The sequence below is a fragment of the Aquarana catesbeiana genome, linkage group LG11, assembly GCF_042186555.1.
Source record: "Aquarana catesbeiana isolate 2022-GZ linkage group LG11, ASM4218655v1, whole genome shotgun sequence".
Taxonomy (NCBI): Eukaryota; Metazoa; Chordata; class Amphibia; order Anura; family Ranidae; genus Aquarana; species Aquarana catesbeiana.
This window is the reverse complement of record NC_133334.1, coordinates 31,553,968-31,576,964: the sequence shown is the minus strand read 5'-3', so window position 1 is coordinate 31,576,964 and position 22,997 is coordinate 31,553,968. Positions and strand designations below refer to the sequence as shown.

The following is a 22,997-nucleotide window of genomic DNA, read 5'->3' as shown; positions in this document are numbered from 1 at the left end:
ATTTTGGAGCATTACTTTTTTTTCATGGTATTTTTTTTTTTTTTTTTGCGCATTTTAAAAAGGTACATGCGCACAGAGGTTTGCATGCGCAAGAGTGTTCAAGCGTAAAACACCTTCCGTTTTCTCACACCCAGGGAGCCGCAGGCATTGCTGGGTGTGACGTGTATGACAGTACATACATGTGCACGTGACATCATATGAAATATCTGCATTCGATAAATATGTCATACGAATATGTGCGGGTAAACAGAGCATCAGCGTTTACTTGAATAAAAGAGTCAAGGCTGCCAACCGTTCATAAAGTTATGTCCAGCATCCACTTACCTGCCTCCCTCACAGGGAGTCTCCCACATGCCTTTTCGCATACTCAAAACGTGCCATTTTGTTTTTTGCTGAAAGTAATGGCTTTCTTCTGGCCACTCTGCCATAAAGCCCAACTCTATGGAGCGTACGGCTTATTGCCGTCCTATGTACAGATACTCCAGTCTCTGCTGTGGAACTCTGCAGCTCCTCCAGGGTTACCTTAGGTCTCTGTGCTGCCTCTCTGATTAATGCCCTCCTTGCCCAGTCCGTGAGTTTTGGTGTGCGGCCGTCTCTAGGCAGGTTTACTGTTGTGCCATGTTCTTTCCATTTGGTTATGATAGATTTGATGGTGCTCCTAGGGATCATCAAAGATTTGGATATTTTTTTATAACCTAACCCTGACTTGTACTTCTCAACAACATTGTCCCTTAATTGTTTGGAGAGTTCCTTGGTCTTCATGGCAGTGTTTGGTTAGTGGTGCCTCTTGCTTAGGTGTTGCAGCCTCTGGGGCCTTTTAAAAAGGTGTGTCTATGTAATGACAGATCATGTGACACTTAGATTGCACACAGACAGGGGCGGACTGACCATTGAGCAACTCAGGCACTGCCCGAGGGCCCTGGGCCACTTGGGGGCCCCATCAGGGTTGCCAGCCTCAGTAAAACCAGGAACAGTATGGACCAGGGACAGCCAATAAACAGTATGGACCAGGGACACTGTGTATACATGTATGTGTATACTGTGTGATTGTATACTGTGTGTGTATACTATGTGGCCCCATAATCTCTGTCTGCCTGGGGGCCCCATAATCTCCTATTGCCCGGGGGCCCCATGAGTTGTCAGTCCACCCCTGCACACAGGTGGACATCATTTCACTAATTATGTGACTTCTGAAGGTAATTGGTTGCACCAGAGCTTTTTATGGGCTTCATAACAAAGGGGGTGAATACATACGCACATGCCAATTATCAGTTTTTTATTTCTGAAAAATACAGTGTTTCCCCGAAAATAAGAACTACCCCGATAATAAGACCTAGCATAATTCTCGGGGAGGGCTGCAATATAAGCCCTACCCTGAAAATAAGCTCTAGTAAAATTTGTAAAAAAAGTTTTTTATACCACCTTGCAGAATGATTACACCATACGCCATAAAGGTGTGCGTGTCTCCCTTTGTAACCGCACGGTGCAAAACAACCTATTTACAGGCTCGCCGGAGGTCTTCTCCTCTCTTCCAGGCTGACACCGCGGGGAAACACGGTACTTTTATGTATATATTTTTCTAATTTTACTTCACCAACTTAGACTATTGTGTTCTGACCCATCACATATAATTCAGATTAAAACAAAACATTGAACTAAAGGCTGTAACGTAACAAAATAGGTAAAAAGCCAAGGGGGGTGAATACTTTTTGCAGGGCACTGTAAATGGATGCTGGACCAACCCCCCCCCCCCCGCCGCACAGCCCGAGCCGCATTCAGCCAGCCTAGGAACTTATTATCCACAGTTTCAAAGCCAACCGCAGCCATATTGTTTTTTTTTTTCCACGGGCACACGGTGTCCATTCCCAGACATTTACGGACAGATTAAAAGCGAACGAACTGTCCATAAATTTACGAGCGGTTGGCAACTCTGTCTCTGTGTGCACTCACCACTCTCTCCACCATAAATGGACCAAGCCCCCTTTGACACCAATATCAGCCCTACAGGTAAGCTTTTTAACTTACCGAACCAGACTTTTTCTGGAGTTTTGTTGACAAGTTTAAATCTGTATTTTTTGCTGGAAAATGACTTAGAACCCCTAAACATTATATATTTTTTTTATTTTATTTTATTTATTTTTTTTAGCAGAAACCCTTGGGAATAAAATGGCGATTTTTGCTAATTGTTATGTCACACGGTATTTGCGCAGCGGTTTTGCAAAAGCAATTTTTTGTGAAAAAATACACTTTAATGAATTAATAAAAAAAAAAACACGTAATAGTTACCCCAATTTTTTTATATCTTTGTTAAAGATAATGTTATGCCAAGTAAATAGAAACCTAACATGTCACACTTTAAAATTGCGCACGCTCGTGGAATGGCGTCAAACTAAGGTACTTAAAAATCTCCATAGGCGACATTTCAAAAGCCTTTACAGATTACTAGTTTAGAGTTACAGACGAGGTCTAGCACTAGAATTATTGCTCTCGCTTGAATGCTTGCGGCGATACCTCACATGTGTGGTTCGAACACGGTTTACATATGGAGTTTGCTTCTGCACGTGAGCACAAAGGGATGGGGGCGCTTACATTTTTTTATTAATATTTATTTCACTTTTTATTTTTACACTGTCCCTTTATTTTTTTTTAAAATCACTTTTATTCTTATTACAAGGAATGTAAACACCCCTTCGTAATATAAATAAGGATGACAGGTCCGCTTTATGGAGAGATCTGGGGTCAAAAAGACCCAAATCTCTTCTTTACCTGTTAAAAGAAAAAGATCCTTCACAAAAAAAAAAAAAAAAAAGAAGAAGAAGAGTAAAGAAGAGAATATATATCTATATCTATATAGATATATATAAAAAACATTTTTTTTTTCTTCTTGCAACCTGGACCGGAAAGACATGGATGTGTGAGTTTGGGGTGAAGGAACTTGAGTCCTGACTTCAACCTGATAGAACACTTTTGGGATGAATTAGGAGCGGAGACTGAGAGCCAGGCCTTCTCATCCAACATCAGTGCCTGACCTCACTTGTGGACAGCCTTCCTACAAGAGTTGAAGCTGCAAAGGGTGGGCCAACTCAATATTGTACCCTACGGACTAAGACTGGGTAGGCATTAAAGTTCATGTGCGTGTAAAGGCAGGCGTCCCAATACTTTTGGTAATATAGTGTATTACTAATCAGATTTAAACTTCTAAGGAAGGATTTGTAATAATTGTTGGCTGTAAGCAACTTCTTAATGTTGAAACCTAAAAGAGAGCCTATGCTTTCTCCTATTATGTTTTGAGTGGAGTATGCCTTTGAAAAATTCTTGTTCTCGTATGCTGCCTGCATGAACCCCTTTGAAAAAAAAGGCAAAGTATAGAAAGCCGTACATTTTTTAAATGCCATTCAGGAATGTTATATATGGAAAATATTTTTTATAATGCACTCAGACACATTTTTATATCTGCATCTCCACCATATCTAATACATCTGTGAACACCACATTTTTTTTTTACATTTCAAAGCATGGTTAATAGGAAAAAAAAAATTCCTGAAAAAAGTACTGAAGCTGCAGGAAAGTGAAAGTTATTTTGTGCCTGCGGAATAATCTTAAAATAAATCTACATAGGTAACCTCTACATGGGTAAACAGTGTGTACTATGGGGGTAAAGACAGACAAGACACATTACGATGGTATGGTCCTTTATTATCACCAATGGGAAACCCAACCTGAAAAAATGCCATGCAGCCATCGCTGGAGTGCATGTAGGCAGGAAATGGTTGCAAAGATGCTGCAGGAGATCAGCAGCACTGAGATGTAACAAAGGATGAAAAAAGGTGAAGTCAATATTGTAAGAACCGGGCGTATGTTTAGAATATATGGTGCTTTGGCAACCTAAAGGAGGTAGAGAACGCTAGACAGAGAGGGCTATGCAGAGATAGGGACAGAGCTAGGGCTGGGCAGAGACGTAGAGAGGGCTGGGCAGAGACGTACAGAGGGCTGGGCAGAGACGTACAGAGGGCTGGGCAGAGACGTACAGAGGGCTGGGCAGAGACGTACAGAGGGCTGGGCAGAGACGTACAGAGGGCTGGGCAGAGACGTACAGAGGGCTGGGCAGAGACGTACAGAGGGCTGGGCAGAGACGTACAGAGGGCTGGGCAGAGACGTACAGAGGGCTGGGCAGAGACGTACAGAGGGCTGGGCAGAGACGTACAGAGGGCTGGGCAGAGACGTACAGAGGGCTGGGCAGAGACGTACAGAGGGCTGGGCAGAGACGTACAGAGGGCTGGGCAGAGACGTACAGAGGGCCGGGCAGAGACGTACAGAGGGCCGGGCAGAGACGTACAGAGGGCCGGGCAGAGACGTACAGAGGGCCGGGCAGAGAAATAGAGAGAGAGAGCAGGGCAGAGAAATAGAGAGAGAGAGCAGGGCAGAGAAATAGAGAGAGAGAGCAGGGCAGAGAAATAGAGAGAGAGAGCAGGGCAGAGAAATAGAGAGAGAGAGCAGGGCAGAGAAATAGAGAGAGAGAGCAGGGCAGAGAAATAGAGAGAGAGGGCTGGGCAGAGAAATAGAGAGAGAGGGCTGGGCAGAGAAATAGAGAGAGAGGGCTGGGCAGAGAAATAGAGAGAGAGGGCTGGGCAGAGAAATAGAGAGAGAGGGCTGGGCAGAGAAATAGAGAGAGAGGGCTGGGCAGAGAAATAGAGAGAGAGGGCTTGGGCAGAGAAATAGAGAGAGAGGGCTGGGCCAGGGGCGGATCCAGGGGGGGGCAACGGGGCAATTGCCCCTTCCGAGAATTCGGGTGAGAGAGCCGGCGGACAGCGGCTCCGCGGCTGAGAACACGGGCGGCTCTGTTGCTGAGAGACAGCGACAGACAGGTGAACAGCTGTGCGGCTCGTGACAGTGTTTGACTGGGAGCGGGCTGCCGGCCAATCAGGGATACGGCGGGTGGGGGAGCAGAGAGATGACATCATCTCTCACCACCTGGCGCCCGCCCTGCATCACCTGCAGTTCCACTCTCGCTGTGCAGAGTGCAGGCAGCCGCGGCAGCAGAGAGATTATATCACCTCTCTGCTGTTTGACTAATCTGCTGCCTGACACTGGGACACAGCAAGACAGAGGCAATTATAGCAGGCAAGTGACAATCCGCAACATTTGGCATGGGACGTGGCAAGTGAAATTCTGCAGCGTGTGACAGGCGACGTGGCAAGTGACAATCTGCATCTGGTGACAGGCGACGTGGCAAGTGACAATCCGCAACGTGTGGCATGGGACGTGGCAAGTGACAATCCGCAACGTGTGGCATGGGACGTGGCAAGTGACAATCCGCAACGTGAGGCATGGGACGTGGCAAGTGACAATCCGCAACGTGTGGCATGGGACGTGGCAAGTGACAATCCGCAACGTGTGGCATGGGACGTGGCAAGTGACAATCTGCAACGTGTGGCATGGGACGTGGCAAGTGACAATCTGCAACGTGTGGCAAGGGACGTGGCAAGTGACAATCTGCATCTGGTGACAGGCGACGTGGCAAGTGACAATCTGCATCTGGTGACAGGCAACGTGGCAAGTGACAATCTGCATCTGGTGACAGGCGACGTGGCAAGTGACAATCTGCATCTGGTGACAGGCGACGTGGCAAGTGACAATCTGCATCTGGTGACAGGCGACGTGGCAAGTGACAATCTGCATCTGGTGACAGGCGACGTGGCAAGTGACAATCTGCATCTGGTGACAGGCGACGTGGCAAGTGACAATCTGCATCTGGTGACAGGCGACGTGGCAAGTGACAATCTGCATCTGGTGACAGGCGACGTGGCAAGTGACAATCCGCAATGTGTGGCAGGTGACAGTGGCAAGTGACACGCTCGGGGCTCCCATTGATTCTGCATTATGGTGAGTTGAACCATTTCATTTTTTATAACAATGTAATTATAGTAATAATGCGCTTCAATCATCCTGACACCATAACAACCATGGTGCCATGATGATTGAAGCGCTAACACCAGCCATTTCCCCGATAAATTTACCCCAAAAAAACGTATTTTCTGGCAGTGCCCCTCCCGAGACTAGGCTCTGGATCCGCCCCTGGGCTGGGCAGAGAAAAAGAGAGAGAGAGGGCTGGGCAGAGAAATAGAGAGAGAGGGCTGGGCAGAGACGTAGAGAGGGCTAAGCAGAGACGTAGAGAGGGCTAAGCAGAGACGTAGAGAGGGCTAAGCAGAGACGTAGAGAGGGCTAAGCAGAGACGTAGAGAGGGCTGGACAAAGAGGTAGTGAGGGCTAAACAGAGACATAAAGAGGGCTAGGCAGAGACATAAAGAGGGCTAGGCAGAGACATAAAGAGGGCTAGGCAGAGACATAAAGAGGGCTAGGCAGAGACATAAAGAGGGCTAGGCAGAGACATAAAGAGGGCTAGGCAGAGACATAAAGAGGGCTAGGCAGAGACATAAAGAGGGCCAGGCATATAAGAAGTGTTAGGTAGCGAGAACTAGACAGAGATAGAGATAGAAATAAGCAGAGATATAGAGTTCGACAAAGAGATGATAGACAGACAGACTGATCCAACAAATATAGTAAACTGTACTCAGTCTAAAGCTATCAAGATCCGTCCAGAAAAACGGTGGCACCCCAGTCTACCTACCACAGCGGCACTCAGATACAACAATCAGCATTAGGTAGACGTTAGCAGCTGATGAAGTACGACCACCCAGGCTACAGATACTATTTATGGAATTTACAATGCTGTCACAAATTACATAAGTAAATTAAAAGCACAAGTCTGACTTCAGGGATGGCACATTATTAGATTCTCAGGTTTGTTTAATGAAGCAGCACAAACTGCTCCCCAATGGAGCCGGTACAGAACTGTCCAACAATGGAAGATTAGAGTCTTGGGTGATGATTTGTTGATATGGGATATTGAATTTTGCACATATTTTAGGTCTTTTTTTGTTTTCCACAACTTACTAATGTGTAGATATGAAACAGTATAACAATAGGCAGCCTGTGCTTTACAAGGGGCTATCCACATGATCCATGCAGCTGATTGCCCTCCTCCGCCTCTCCAGTGCTGACACAGGTCTCCTATGTATAACTTTACCATACAAGGGACTATAAAGCTGCACAATGCCAAAACTTCACAAACAGAGTGTGAGCCGGGCCCACCTACTGATCCAGCTGTATACACTGCAGAGATCCCCTCAGACCCTGCCCTGCCCTGCACAATGTGAATGCTCCTTATTCAAACAACTCTGCAGCAAGGCAGCTTTGGTACACAAAGGGTTATTTTAAAGAGACAAATGCACTGCTTGCAGTGTTTGTAAACCATAACAATGAACTTATCTTACTTGCTCCATTTTGACCTGGTAAATATACCATTGAAAGGCTTTTGTTAGAACTGACGACCACTAGAGGGTGCAGTTACAACTATTAAAATATGGGACAGCAAATAAGTGAAAGTCATCTTGAAAAAAAGGCTCACAGGTACAATGTTAACTAAAGAGGTCAGCAGCTCCATGGAATATGCTCCTACAATCAAATTTTATTGCAAGTCCATCAGAAGTACAAAGAAGTCCAAATTCAGAGAAAGCATGACGCATTTCAGCCCTGGTGGGCCATAGTCATAACCAATACAGAGAAGCATGATGTGTTTCAGCCCTGGTGGGCCATAGTCATAATTAATACAGAGAAACATGACGCATTTCAGCCCTAGTGGGCCTCAGTCATAACCAATACAGAGAAGTACGACGCATTTCAGCCCTGGTGGGCCTCAGTCATAACCAATACAGAGAAGCATGACGCATTTCAGCCCTGGTGGGCCATAGTCATAACCAATACAGAGAAGCATGACGTGTTTCTGCCCTGGTGGGCCTCAGCCATAACCAATACAGAGAAGCATGACACATTTCAGCCCTGGTGGACCTCAGTCATAACCAATACAGAGAAGCATGACGCGTTTCAGCCCCGGTGGCCCTTATTCATAAATGTTAACATACTAACGCTAGCGAAAAGCTCTATAATAAGAAGTAGGCTAATAGTGAACCTGTTACTTTACCCTCCATGCCCAACAAAAATGCAGTATGTGCAGATAAGCAGAGAATCTTTCTTCTGCATCAAAGTAATAAGGAGAGTGGACGAGCTAGGCAACCAGCAATTTGAGAAAAATATCCAGAAATTTCAGCTCCAGTTCCAGTATTTTCACTCATGACAGGTTTACTTTAAATACGGCTGCCAAAAGCACCCAGATTTATCTTTTTATTACCTTTATCTGATCCCTGAAGAACAGCATTTAGAATGACAAATGGAGTACCAGAGGCTTCATAAAATCAGGCTGCATTGCATTGCAGGATGCTGTCTAACACAGGGGGTATGCTAACAGGAGGGCATATTGCATTGCAGGATGCTGTCTAACACAGGGGGCATGATAACAGGGGGTGGGGGTGTTTACAATGTGCTTTTCCGCTTGAAAGTATATCTAAAAGCAAAAACTTTTTTCGGCATGGAATATATAAAATAAAAAAACAAAAAAAACCCCCAAAAAAAACAAAACACACACACACACACACACACACACACACCCCATAGCATACTATACGTATTTACTTATTTTAATGCAACATCGGTCCGATGTTGCAGCTGTCCCCCGCTGGCTCTAAGACTGAATGATCACATGACCAATGATCACCTGGGCTTCGTTCTTGGTCTTCAGTGAGCAGAAAGCAGTCAGTCACCGCTCTCTGCTCTGCCCCTCCAGCGCTCACTGGAGTGCTGGGCTGTGGAGGGGGCGAAAGCAGCTGACACCACGCTGAGAAGATGCCTTTCAGGCATCTGGGTGGATCCTGACATTTTTTGTCAGGATCTCTGCAGAGCCTGGACTGGCTCTGTGACCTTAGCCGACAGCTGGCTTTAGCCTTCTGTTGGCTGAATCTGGGTCACAGGAGTGCAGAACTAAGTGCACTAAGTGACCCGCATGAGAAGTATGACCAAAAGGGCTTTGGCCATACTCTTCCTTTAATTTTGGATAGAGAAGGGGGGGCAGTTAAAACCACAGTCAGTTTTTTGCCATCTGGTGGGTTGATGTGCTAATGCCCAATAGTCTGTTCACATAGAGTGAATTTTCATTCAAATTAAAAAAAAAAAAAAAAAAGTTTTGCCTTGAGTTGTACTTTAACTGACCAATCAGCAGGGTGGGGCAGGAAGTACTCACCGGGCATATTTCCATGTATTTTGCAGGCAAAGTGCATGGACAGCCAAAAGGTGTTGCCTTTCTGTAGGGACTGCTCCCACTACTACTACTACACTGGTGTTACCTTTCTGGCAGAAATGCGTAAATCACAAAAGCAGCCAAACAGAATCCTAAATATTGGGGCATGTAATCAGTTCACATATATGCATTACAAGCTGTTCGGTCAGAGTTCAACTTTAATCTCAAAATACAAGTTGAACATTGTATCAGGTCATACAAAAGGAGGAGGGTGAAGATTTTTATTTTTTTTTAAATAATTAAACGACAAAAAAATTAAAACAGGACATTATCCAGACCAGGGATAGGTAACCCCCGACACTGGTGCCACAAGCAGCACGAAAAGCTTCTTTTGCCGGAACTCGACTCCCTCTCCATCAGCAGAGCAGCGCAGGGAAGTGTCAGTGAGACACTAATGCATTCCAATCTCAGAATTCCCCACACCACACCGCACTGAGGGGGAGGCACTGCGCCCCCACACATTGTAAAAGATGGGAAAGATTGTTTGGTTCTCTAACTTTGCTGTAGTTGCGATCGTCAGCTTTTGTGATGGGGAAGAGATTGGGTGCAGTTCTGCTGGGGTTGGGGGGGGGGGGGGTGTCGGTTCCTATTTCCAGGAGGAGAACAACTGTCATTGGCCACTGCTAAAGCCAATCACAGTCCTGCTAGCCCGCCCACCATCTGGAAGAAGATGACTCGCTTGGTTGCCACTACCAATCTCAGAAAGAAGGGATTTCACTGCAAATGAGAAGACCACAATCAGGTGACAGTATTTCTGAACCTTTGTGTCACCTAATACTGAACCCCGGCACTCTGTGTCCCTTTAAGTCACAGCCAGTATTAAGTGCAATGAAAATCACATCCAACAATTGCTGCAGCGCTTCGCGCCACACTTTTCCTCAGCTGCGGGGGCCCAACTTATGATCTGCACACAGGCCCACTGCTTTCAGAAAATGCCCCTGACCTGAGCTCATCATTGCACATGTATTCCAGATGCTTGTATGTGACATCACATACAACCCCAATACATCACATACATCACATACAAGCCCGTGGGCTGGATGCAAGAGTTGGATCAGCAAGATGAGTGTGCCAGGACAGGTAGATGGTGTCTCATCTCTGCTTCCTTTCACCATTCTGCATATCATAGATGAGAAGACGGTACAGCGGTGTTGAAAGTGAGCAGGAGGGGTTCAGAGGTGGGACAGAAGAGCAGGAGGGTACAGCGGTGGAAGAGATGAGAAGAGGCTTCAGCAGTGGGACAGAAGAGCAGGGGAGTTCAGTGTTGGGCCAGATGAGCAGGGGGGTTTAGTGGTTGGACAGAAAAGCAGGGGGGTAAAACAGTGGGGCAGATGTGAAAGGAGGTGTATTGGTGGGCCAGATGAGCAGGGGGTTACAATGGTGGGGCAGGAGAGCAGGGGGAACAGAGGTGAGACAGATGTGCAGGAGGTACATTGGTGGGGCAGATGAGAAAGTGGGTTAAAGTGGTGGGGTAGATGAGCAGATGGGTTCAGTGTTAGAACAGATGAGAAGGTGATTCAGCAGTGAGACAGAAGAGTATGGGGGTACTGCGGTGGAGCAGATGTGCAGGGAAAAATAGTGGTGGGGCAGATGAGCAGGAGGGTTACAGTGATGGGGCAGATGAGCAGGAGAGTTACAGTGATGGGGCAGATGAGCAGGAGGGTTACAGTGATGGGGTAGATGAGCAGGAGAGTAATGCCCCGTACACACGGTCGGATTTTCCGATGGAAAATGTCCGATCGGAGCGTGTTGTCGGAAATTCCGACCGTGTGTGGGCTCCATCGGACATTTTCCATCGGATTTTCCGACACACAAAGTTGGACAGCAGGAGATAAAATTTTCCGACAACAAAATCCGTTGTCGGAAATTCCGATCGTGTGTACACAAATCCGACGGACAAAGTGCCACGCATGCTCAGAATAAATAAAGAGATGAAAGCTATTGGCCACTGCCCCGTTTAAAGTCCCGACGTACGTGTTTTACGTCACCACGTTCAGAATGATCGGATTTTCCGACAACTTTGTGCGACCGTGTGTATGCAAGACAAGTTTGAGCCAACATCCGTCTGAAAAAATCCTAGGATTTTGTTGTCGGAATGTCCGAACAAAGTCCGACCGTGTGTACGCCCTATTACAGTGATGGGGCAGATGAGCAGGAGGGTTACAGTGGGGGGCAGATGAGCAGGAGGTACAGTGGTGGGAGGGATGAGAAGGGGGTTCAATGGTGGGACAGAAAAGCAGGGGGGATACAGTGATGGGGCAGATAAGCAGGGGGATTTAAGTAGTGGGAAAGATGAGAGGGGGGGGGGGGTTCACTGTTGGGACAGATGTGAAGGGGGTTCAGCGGTGGGACAGAAGAGCAAGGGGGTACAGCAGTGGGGCAGATGTGAAAGGAAGTGCATTGGTGGGACAGATGAGCAGGGGGTTACAATGGTTGGGCAGAAGAGCAGGGGGTACAGAGGTGGGGCAGATGTACAGGGGGGGTACAGTGGTGGGAAAGAGGAGAAAGGGGTTACAGCGCTGGGGCAGAGGAGCAGGGGGGGTACAAAAGTGGGGCAGAGGGGTGCAGAGGAGAAAGGAAATACATCAGTGGTGGGGCAGAAAAGCAGGGGGAACAGAGGTGGGACAGATGTGCAGGAGGTACAGTGGTGGGGCAGATGAGCAGATAAGTTTGTGTGTTAGGACAGATGAGAAGATGGTTCAGCGGTGAGACAGAAGAGCATTGGGGTACGGCGGTGGAGCAGATGTGAAGGGAGATACAGTGGTGGGGCAGATGAGAAAAGGGGAACATTGGTGGGGCAGATGTATAGGGGGTACAGTGGTGGGACAGATGAGCAGATGAATTGGGGGTGATCAGAGGTGTGAGTGCAGGATGTTAATTTCCCACTACTACTCAAGTAGTTTAAAGAATTTACTTTGTAAAAAATCCTTTTCGTGATTGAAAGTGTGAAGTTGAAATTTTTTGGTTATAAAATCGGCACACTCAATTTCTTTGAAAACATTTTTCGGCACACTGTGCTCAAAAGGTTACCAATGCCTACCCCTGATCCAGACCTTACCAAACACTGTTCCAGCAGTATTGTGAAACAATCGATTTCTAAATGTAACTGGGTGAAAACAGACAATGTATATACTATAAACTGCTAAAATTCATTTCATACCAGCACACACTCATTGAAGGAAAATTATCCACAGCCTAAACATTTTAATTGATTCCTCAAAAAAATCTCCATAAAGCCTTCTAAGCTGATTAAATACATTTCGGAGGGTTATCCTCACACTGACAACCAATGTAAGCACTTATCATTGCATGCACAGATTTTCCAACTTGTTGCAGATGCCAGTACAGGCTGATGCTGATGTCTCCAGACAAGAAGGTGCAAAAGCATCATCTCAAGGGCGCCAATATCGCTTGTCCACTGAGCCACAAATGTAATGGCCCATATAAGGCCACCTGTAGACACAACACTGCCATTACCAGATTTGTGGTGGACTCATCAGTTGTTCAAAGTATTTGTAAAAATCCCTCCATAAACACTAACAACATCCCATAACAAGAACATTTTAAATCAAGGGCTTCTCCCCACTATCCCCATTGGACTGCAGTTGCCAACACAGTCCCAATGCATAGAAAAGGCTTATGTCCTATTGCTTCAGTTGACACAAACACTCTAGTGTAAGGAGCATTCTTCCCACTGTCCACCAACGTAAGGGGCATTCTTCCCACTGTCCACCAATGTAAGGGGCATTCTTCCCAATGTCCACCAATGTAAGGGGCATTCTTCCCAATGTCCACCAATGTAAGGGGCATTCTTCCCAATGTCCACCAATTTAAGAGGCATTCTATAAAATTTTCCATAAACACTAACAACATCCCTTGCTGAGAAAACTTCATATTGAGGGCTTGTATACACTAGCCCCATTGGACAGTGTTTGCCAACACATTCCCAATGTATAGACTTGGCAATATTGCTTCATTTTATACCAACCTGCTGGTGGTTCTACTGACAGTCATTCTAACGGCATTCTCCTACTGACCACCAATGCAGAACCGTCCTCCTTTTAATGACCACAAATGTAAGGGAGCATTTCACTGACCACTAATGAGGGGGAGCACAACACTGGCCATCAATGTAAAAGGGCACTACACAGACCACCAATGTAAGCATTTCACTGTCCTTTAATGTAAGGGGGGCGCTTTTCCACTAACAACCAATGTAAGGGGGGCGCTTTTCCACTGACAACCATGGTAAAGGGGGCGCTTTTCCACTGACAACCAAGGTAAGGGGGGCGCTTTTCCACTGACAACCAAGGTAAGGGGGGGCGCTTTTCCACTGACAACCAAGGTAAGGGGGGGCGCTTTTCCACTGACAACCAAGGTAAGGGGGGGCGCTTTTCCACTGACAACCAAGGTAAGGGGGGGGCGCTTTTCCACTGACAACCAAGGTAAGGGGGGGCGCTTTTCCACTGACAACCAAGGTAAGGGGGGGGCGCTTTTCCACTGACAACCAAGGTAAGGGGGGGGCGCTTTTCCACTGACAACCAAGGTAAGGGGGGGCGCTTTTCCACTGACAACCAAGGTAAGGGGGGGGCGCTTTTCCACTGACAACCAAGGTAAGGGGGGGCGCTTTTCCACTGACAACCAAGGTAAGGGGGGGCGCTTTTCCACTGACAACCAAGGTAAGGGGGGGCGCTTTTCCACTGACAACCAAGGTAAGGGGGGGCGCTTTTCCGCTGACAACCAAGGTAAGGGGGGCGCTTTTGCGCTGACAACCAAGGTAAGGGGGGCGCTTTTGCGCTGACAACCAAGGTAAGGGGGGCGCTTTTGCGCTGACAACCAAGGTAAGGGGGGCGCTTTTGCGCTGACAACCAAGGTAAGGGGGGCGCTTTTGCGCTGACAACCAAGGTAAGGGGGGCGCTTTTGCGCTGACAACCAAGGTAAGGGGGGCGCTTTTGCGCTGACAACCAAGGTAAGGGGGGCGCTTTTGCGCTGACAACCAAGGTAAGGGGGGCGCTTTTGCGCTGACAACCAATGTAAGGGGGGCGCTTTTCCACTGACAACCAAGGTAAGGGGGGCGCTTTTCCACTGACCGCCAATGTAGGGGGGCACTACACTGACCGCCAATGTAAGGGGGCACTACACTGACCGCCAATGTAAAGGGGCACTACACTGACCGCCAATGTAAAGGGGCACTACACTGACCGCCAATGTAAAGGGGCACTACACTGACCGCCAATGTAAAGGGGCACTACACTGACCGCCAATGTAAGGGGGCACTACACTGACCGCCAATGTAAGGGGGCACTACACTGACCGCCAATGTAAGGGGGCACTACACTGACCGCCAATGTAAGGGGGCACTACACTGACCGCCAATGTAAGGGGGCACTACACTGACCGCCAATGTAAGGGGGCATTTATTTCTTCTTATTTCCCAACTCACTGTTCACACTAACCTGCCGTGAGCCGTAGAAATAATAATTATTAGCAGGGGTTCAATTAGACCTGAAAGTTATTTCAAGGGTCGCCGTGCTAAAACCTCCATGTTGGTCTAAAACAATCGACTTGCAATCCCATGTCTCTTAAAAGCTGGGTAACTTAAATGTAAAAGAAAAGAAAAAGCTTCCTTTAGTGGGTACTTGAGATAAGCCCAGACCCACTAGGGGGTACTTGGTAAACATTGGTTGCTAAGATTACGGTTGATAAGAGGGGCTCTAAAAACTTTCCATGCTGCTGCAGAAACTCTTTTTAAAAAAAACAAACCTGCTGTTCAGAAATCTGTGATTTCTGTAGAATTTTTACATATAAATTGTGATCCCAATGATACTATACTGAACTCAAACACATACAAAGAGGAATGCTGTCTCTTTGGTGGGGTAAGCAGACAACTGGTTACATAGATGAACATGACAATTAAATATAAAGATATACAATTGTAATAAAGTACAGAAATAAAGTTTTCTAAGAATAGATGGGGCATGGAGAAAACGAACTGACCTCTGGATTCTGGTGTTCCCAGATTCTGCTTATACAATCCAACGGAAGAAGTTGCAAGGCAGGCGAGGAGCTCAGAGGTGAAGTTTAGTCCAGCAGGGTGTCTGGGCTGTGATAGTCCACAGTGAGAGGTGCTGAGCTGGGTGACAACCTTCAGAGTGCTGCTGAGCTAAGAGGAGGATAGGGGTGTCCTTCCTTTACATAGTGACCCCCAACTCATTCATCGGTTGTCAGTGCAGCACCCAGCAGATCAGAGAGGAGATCTCCAGACACAGAGCTCTGGATCTCCAGCAAACACTGAGCTGTCTGCTTGTCTCTCTCCAGCTGGAACACAAGCAAGGGAGGAGGGGAGGGGCCACAGAACACCAGGACACGCCCCCCTGCCCTGATCACAGCCTACCCCACACTCATTCATGGCACCAGCAGGACTGCCCCTTCAAGGCTGCAGTGTTTACTGCCTGGATCTCAGTGTGCTCTGATAACACAGATACAAAAATGTAACATTGAAATATTTATTCAAAACTAAAGACTATTTTGATTCACAGTATCAGCTGTGATAGAAAGTACAAACACCATTGTCACTGCTCCCTTGTATGGAGCCCCACACCTTCTAGATTGTCAGCTCTTCTGTCATAGGTTCTATTGTCACTTGTCTCTTATCACTTGGATAAAGCCGTACTCATAGATTGTAAGCTCTTCTGTCTTCTATCCTTACGTCTTCTAGACTGTAAATTCTACTCCATTGTGTCTTCTATCCTACCTCTTGTATCTAACCCAACTCCTTATAGATTGTGAGCTTTTCGGTACTAGGTTCTATTGTCACTCCTCCCTTGTATGTAACCCCATTCCTTCTAGATTGTAAACTCTTCTGTCTTACTCCTTGTACCTAATCCCTACTTCGTCTATATTGTAAACTCTACTGTCTTCTTGTATCTATCCCCACGCCTTGTATGTAACCCCATTCCTTCTAGATTGTAAGCTCTTCTTTCTTACTTTGTGCATTTAACCCTACACCTTCTAAACCATAAGTTCTTTGCTACTAGGTTCCATTGTCCATAGGTTCCTTCGCTTACCTCTTGTACCTAGCCCTACTCCTTCTAGATTGTAAGCTCTTCTGTCTTACCTCTTGTATCTAACTCAACTCCTTCTAGATTCTAAGCTCTTCTGTCCTACTCCTTGTACCTAATCCCTACTTCTTCTAGATCGTAAGCTCTTCTGTCTTACCTCTTGTATCTAGCCCAACTCCTTCTAGATTGTAAGCTCTTCTGTCTTACCTCTTTTATCTAGCCCTACTCCTTCTAGATTCTAAGCTCTTCTGTCTTACCTCTTTATCTAGCCCAACTCCTTCTAGATTGTAAGCTCTTCTGTCTTACCTCTTGTATCTAACCCAACTCCTTCTAGATTCTAAGCTCTTCTGTCTTACTCCTTATACCTAATCCCTACTTCTTCTATATTGTAAGCTCTTCTATCTTCCTTTTTATATCCATCCCTGCGCCTTCTAGATTGTAAGCTCTTCTGTACTTTTAATCTTCCCTTCTCGCTTACTTCTTGTATGTAGCCATACTACTCCTTCTAGATTGTAAGCTCTTCTGTACTAGGTTTCATCTTCTCTTCTCGCTTACTTCTTGTATGTAGCCCTACTACTCCTTCTAGATTGTAAGCTCTTCTGTACTAGGTTTCATCTTCTCTTCTCGCTTACTTCTTGTATGTAGCCCTACTACTCCTTCTAGATTGTAAGCTCTTCTGTACTAGGTTCCATCTTCTCTTCTCGCTTACTTTTTGTATGTAGCCCTACAACTCCTTTGAGATTGTAAGCTCTTCTTTCTTACTTCGTGTATTTAGCCCTACACCTTCTAAACCAGTGATCATCAACCTTGTCCTCAAGGCCCACTATGTATTACCTTGGGGAGATGCAAACTAGAATACTGCTATCACTGAGCAGCAAATTATATCACCTGTGATGTATTTCAGTTATCGTGCAAACCTGGCCTGTTAGTGGGCCCTGAGGACAGGGTTGATGACCACTGTTCTATACCATAAGTTCTTTGGTTCTATATTGTAAACTCTTCTGTCTTCTTGTATCTATCCCTATGCCTTCTAGATTGTAAGCACTTCTGTACTAGGTGCCATCCTCTCTTCTCTTCTCGCTTACTTCTTGTATGTAGCCCTACTACGGCACTCCTTCAAGATTGTAAGCTCTTCTTGCTACTTTGTGCATTTAACCGTACACCTTCTAGACCATAAGTTCTTTGATACTGGGTTTCATTGTCCATAGGTTCCTTTGCTTAACTCTTGTATCTAGCCCTACTCCTAGACTGTAAGCTCTTATGTCTTACCTCTTGTATCTAACCCAACTCCTTCTAGATTCTAAGCTCTTCTTTCTTACTCCTTGTACCTAATCCCTACTTCTTCTATATTGTAAGCTCTTCTGTCTTCCTTTTTATATCCATTCCTACGCCTTCTAGATTGTATGCTCTTCTGTACTAGGTTCCATCTTTTCTTCTCGCTTACTTCTTGTATGTAGCCCTATTACTCCTTCGAGATTGTAAGCTCTTCTTTCTTACTTTGTGTATTTAGCCCTACACCTTCTAAACCATAAGTTCTTTGGTTCTAGGTTTCATTGACTCTTCTCTTTTACCTCTTGTATCTAGCCCTATGCTTTGTAGATTGTAAGCTCTTCTGTACTAGGTTCCATCGTCTCTTCTTGCTTACTTCTTGTATGTAGCCCTACTACTCCTTCTAGATTGTAAGCTCTTCTGTACTAGGTTCCATCTTCTCTTCTTGCTTAGTTCTTGTATGTAGCCCTATTACTCCTTCAAGATTGTAAGCTCTTCTTTCTTACTTTGTGTATTTAGCTCTACACTTTCTAAACCATAAGTTGTTTGGTACTAGGTTCCATTGTCCATAGGTTCCTTCACTTACCTCTTGTATCTAGCCTTACTCCTAGATTGTAAGCTCTTCTGTCTTACCTCTTGTATCTAACCCAACTCCTTCTATATTCTAAGCTCTTCTGTCTTACCCCTAGTACCTAATCCCATCTCCTAGATTCTAAGCTCTTCTGTCTTACTCCTTGTACCTAATCCCTACCTCTTCTATATTGTAAGCTCTTCTGTCTTACTTTTTATATCCATCCCTACACCTTCTAGATTGTAAGCTCTTCTGTACTAGGTTCCATCTTCTCTTCTCGCTTACTTCTTTTATGTAGCCCTACTACTCCTTCGAGATTGTAAGCTCTTCTTTCTTACTTTGTGTATTTAGCCCTACACATTCTAAACTATAAGTTCTTTGGTTCTAGGTTCCATTGTCTCTTCTCTTTAACCTCTTGTATCTAGCCCTATGCCTTGTAGATTGTAAGCTCTTCTGTACTAGGTTCCATCTTCTCTTCTCTTCTCACTTACCTCTTGTGTCTAGCCCTACTCCTTCTAGATTGTAAGCTCCTCTGTCTTACCTCTTGTATCTAACCCAACTGCTTCTAGATTGTAAGCTCTTCTGTCTTACTCCTTGTACCTAATTCCTACTTCTTCTGTATTGTTCTCTTCTGTCTAACCCAACCCAACTCCTTCTAGATTGTAAGCTCTTCTGTCTTACTCCTTGTACCTAATTCCTACTTCTTCTATATTGTACTCTTCTGTCTTACTTCTTGTATCTACCCCTACGCCTTCTAGATTTTAAGTTCTTCTGTACTAGGTTCCATCCTCCCTGTGGTTTGCAGTCTGGAGTCCGGTGCGGTCCAGTTCACCGGTGCAGGTGCAAATTTTTACGTGAATTCGCACATGAACTGGAACCTAAATTGCACAGGACTCATTTCTAAAATGGACCGAGGTTGCCCTGGACATGTGTGAACCGGCTCCATTGAAAGCCATTCCGGTTCACATGTTATGCAAAGCTACAACTAAGGCTTTTGCCGAAACACGTCAGCGCTATTGTTTTACTGTCACTCTGATGTACCAATAAACGACACTTCAAGGATTCCAGTGTTGCCGGCTCTTCTTATTATCTAGGCACCTGCGAGTGGATCTGGTGTATGGATTGGGTTCTCCCTGCAGAGAGCGCTGTTACCTTTCTCTCTTAAACGTATGCAAATCGGATGCAGTTAAAAACGCATCTGATTCACATATATGTGAACCGAGCCTAAGGCTCCATTCACACTTGTGCGACTTGTTAGGCGACTTTGAAGTCCAAAATTGCACCCCATGTTTTCCAATGAGTACTGTTCATAGTTCATGCACTACTTTGGTCCAACTTTCACGCGACCTAAGGTCCATAAACTTCAATGTTTTACTTTTTTAGACAGGGCTGCAGTTAGAAATTGCAAAGCCCTGTACAGCCTACCTGACAGGACCCCCCTTCCCAACCAAATTTACAAAAATAAAAAAAATGTAAATTATTCTTCCAATTTTTACTTTTTTTTTTACAATTGTAAGAATTATTTTTATTTATTGGGGGGGGGGGGGTTGTATGACATATCAGACCCCCAACATTTCACCTTTGAGATAGAGAAAGGAATTGAGGACACAGAATTCTTAATTTCTTTTGTCTGTAGCCTCAGCTTCACTGAAGATGAATGAATAGGAGAAAGAGGAGAAAACACAGTTTACTATGCTCAGTTATGAATGGACACAAGAGCGATCTGTGCCGATCTCTTACTGTGTCCAATTAAAAAAAAGAAGGGGGTGGTAAATGACATATTTTCCGGCCCCTTCCCCCACTCTCCATCCGCCTTTTGCGCCTGTAGTGGACCCTAGGACTGACTGCTGCGGATTGAACCCTGGGAGGTTCAGGAAGCAGGTCTACTGGATCACTAGCACAGATCCCAGTGGGAGCTAGAGCATAGATTCCCTAGGGTGCGGAGTCTAAGAGCCAGCAGGTGTTCACCAGAGCCTCCAGTGGTGAGGATGGACTGCGCTGTAGTCTGGCTCCAGGTTGCGGCCACCAGGGTCTCACAGCTCACGCTCACGGTAGACTACAGGAGATAGAGGAAGCAGCAGGTTGGAAAAACAAGGATAGTAAAGGCAGAGGTCAGGGCGACTAGCAGACAGGAACAACAGAGTACACGCCAAAAGTTCAGGGTCACAGGCAGACAGGGATAGTCGGGGACACGCCAAAAGGTCAAGGTCACAAGCGGACAGGGATAGTCGAGAACACGCCAAGGTCGGTAACAGAGACAAACGTAGAGAACACGACACACAGGAAACAGGAGGCCAAACACACAGTGGATACACAATGGTTGATCAGCAAGGTTGGCTTGCAATGCCAGGGTTAATATAGTGTTCCTAATTAGAAGCTGGGGTGGAGCTAGGCTGAGGGAAGATTATTTAAACCGTCAGGTGAGGGAGGCTGGTCTCTAAAGAAACACATGGAGGAGGTAAGCTGACAGACACACATCACTGCATAACCATGACACAGAACAATGCACTTTGCCTCTCTACCTCCAGCAGCTGAAAGCCAGCAGGAGGGAGAGGGGGAGAAACTGGCTTTCAGGTGCTGGAGGGAGAGACACAGACACAGTGCATTGTTCTGCAATTGTCCTCCTGCCCCGCAGCACTGATCCCTCTGCTATCTGGGCCCCCTTTTTTGCCCAGGCCTCCTACAGAAGGTCCGGTGGTGCCCCCTATAGGCGCCCTGCTCCCTTATATGCAGAAGGGCCAGGTATTCCTCTGGATGTGGAGGAGCAAGGAGCTGTGAAGGAGTGAAGGTGAAGTGAGTGGGGTCGGGGGATGCCCTTCACAGAGACAATGTAATTTTTTCCTTCATGGGTAAAGAGACCCTGTCATAGGCCATTAAAGTGATTGTAAACCCTTACATATACCCAGTGAAGTGACTGGTCTCAGGTGATACGCAGATTTGAAACAAATCCTCCTACATAAGTTGTACCTGTTTATCTGCTGTCTTCTCTTCTCCACATCTGTTTGAAGTGCAGAATTTATACAGCTTGTCTGTATAAATGTCTTCCAGAAAGTAGGGGGTGGGGAGCTGAGGTTACATACATGCAGAGCTCAGTGAGGAGAGTTCTGAGAGCTGATTGGAGGGACAGGACACACTCCCGTCACACAACACACAGGAACAAAGCTGAGGCTGTCAATCACAGGCTGTGTGGTGGAGTTCCCTCCCCTGACACCCTTTAATTATTGGTATCAGGAAAACCTGTCAGAAATGATTCATGCTGATAGCAGAGGAAGGAGGCAACAGACAGAAATTACACTAAAGGCTCGTACACGCGATCGGACTTTCCGACGGGAAATGTTGGCTGTCAGGCTGTTGGCAGACAATCCGACCGTGTGTATGCTCCATCGGAGAATTGTTGTATAGCAGGTTTTCAAATTTTCCGCCAACAAATGTGTGTTGTCGGACTTTCTGAGCGGGTGTACACAAGTCCGTCGGATAAAAGTCTAAAGTACAAACACGCATGCTCAGAAGCAAGGACGAGCCAGAACTGGTCGGTCTTGTAAACTAGCGTTTGTAATGGAGAATTACACATTCGTGACGCGGCAAATTATGAAATATCGAAATGCAGCGCACAATTCTCTTCTTCTTTAATGGGATAATAATGAAGCTGCTTTGCTAGTGATACTGATGGAGTTATTGCAAGCAAATTTTCAAAGGCTTTTTTTTTCTAGTGATATCAAGAATAATATTATTATGTTTTTTTTATTTTTTATTTGGCCAAGTTACCACAACACCATTATCCCGTAGTTTTTAAGATCAAAGATACAACTATGTTGGTGTTACTTGTCAATTTTACATTGTATTTTTTTAAATGTAACTGCCTACTCCCAAACTGTCATTTGAAATAAAACACATAGACAAGTATTATTCTACACAATTTATTTATTGTGCATTAAAAAAAGAAAACAAATAAAACTAGACATGCTATCTGCCAATAGAACTTAACCAAACAGTGCATTCTATGCATCCAAAAATATAGAAAATATAACAAATCAAATCATTATTATTCAACTAAAAAAATAATGTCAAAGCAATAACTCCAAGGCTAATAATAAATAACATGTTATCTCCTCCAATTCTGCAACATGGCTGGTTGACGAACAGCTGTTCAGAAACTAACTGAAAAGCGCGAACTGAAAAGCGTGAAAAGAAAAGCGCAAATCAACACTCGCCAAACTTCTACTAACACAAAATTAGCAGAAGGAGCCCAAAAGGTGGCGCTAAAGAGCTGAAAACCACGTAGTACGTCTAGTACGTCACTACGTTAGGAATTGTTGGCCAACAATTGTGTGGCCATGTGTATGCAAGACAAGTTTGGGCCAACGCCCTTTGGCCAAAAGTACACGGTTTTGCTGGCCAACAATCCGATCGGGTGTACGAGGCATTACCCTGTTTCCCCGAAAATAAGACCTAGCGTGACTGTCGGTGATGGCTGCAATATAAGCCCTACCCCCCAAATAAGCCCTAGTTAACGTCCTTGTAGGTCTTATTTTCAGGGTAGGGCTTATTTTCGCTGACACAGGGTAGGGCTTATTTGGGGGGTAGGGCTTATATTGCAGCCATCACCGACAATCACGCTAGGTCTTATTTTCGGGGAAACAGGGTAGTTTGAAGGAGTGGGTGTGTTTGCATGCGGACATCCGAAGACAACTGCTGAACCTCCATGATTGACAGAACTGAAATCCAATGAAAGAGGCAGGCCAGGGGCTGTAAGGTTGGGGGAAAAAAAGAGCTAGATCATGCTGGACGTCCTCCAGCCAGGAAATGAGGCAGGCAATATCTGATTTGCTGCAGCTTCTGGTGCACAT

The 22,997-nt window shown here is 45.7% G+C and overlaps 1 protein-coding gene across 1 annotated transcript in view; it reads right to left on the bottom strand.

The window, feature by feature from the left end:
* The window catches only part of TSPAN18 (tetraspanin 18), a 224,330-nt gene extending 208,759 nt beyond the window's left edge, over positions 1 to 15,571 (bottom strand). Inside the window, exon 1 of the mRNA XM_073604166.1 lies at positions 15,247 to 15,571. The gene's annotated coding sequence lies outside the window, so the exon portion shown is untranslated. The remainder of the gene's footprint in view (positions 1 to 15,246) is intronic.
* Positions 15,572 to 22,997: the final 7,426 nt, after the last annotated feature.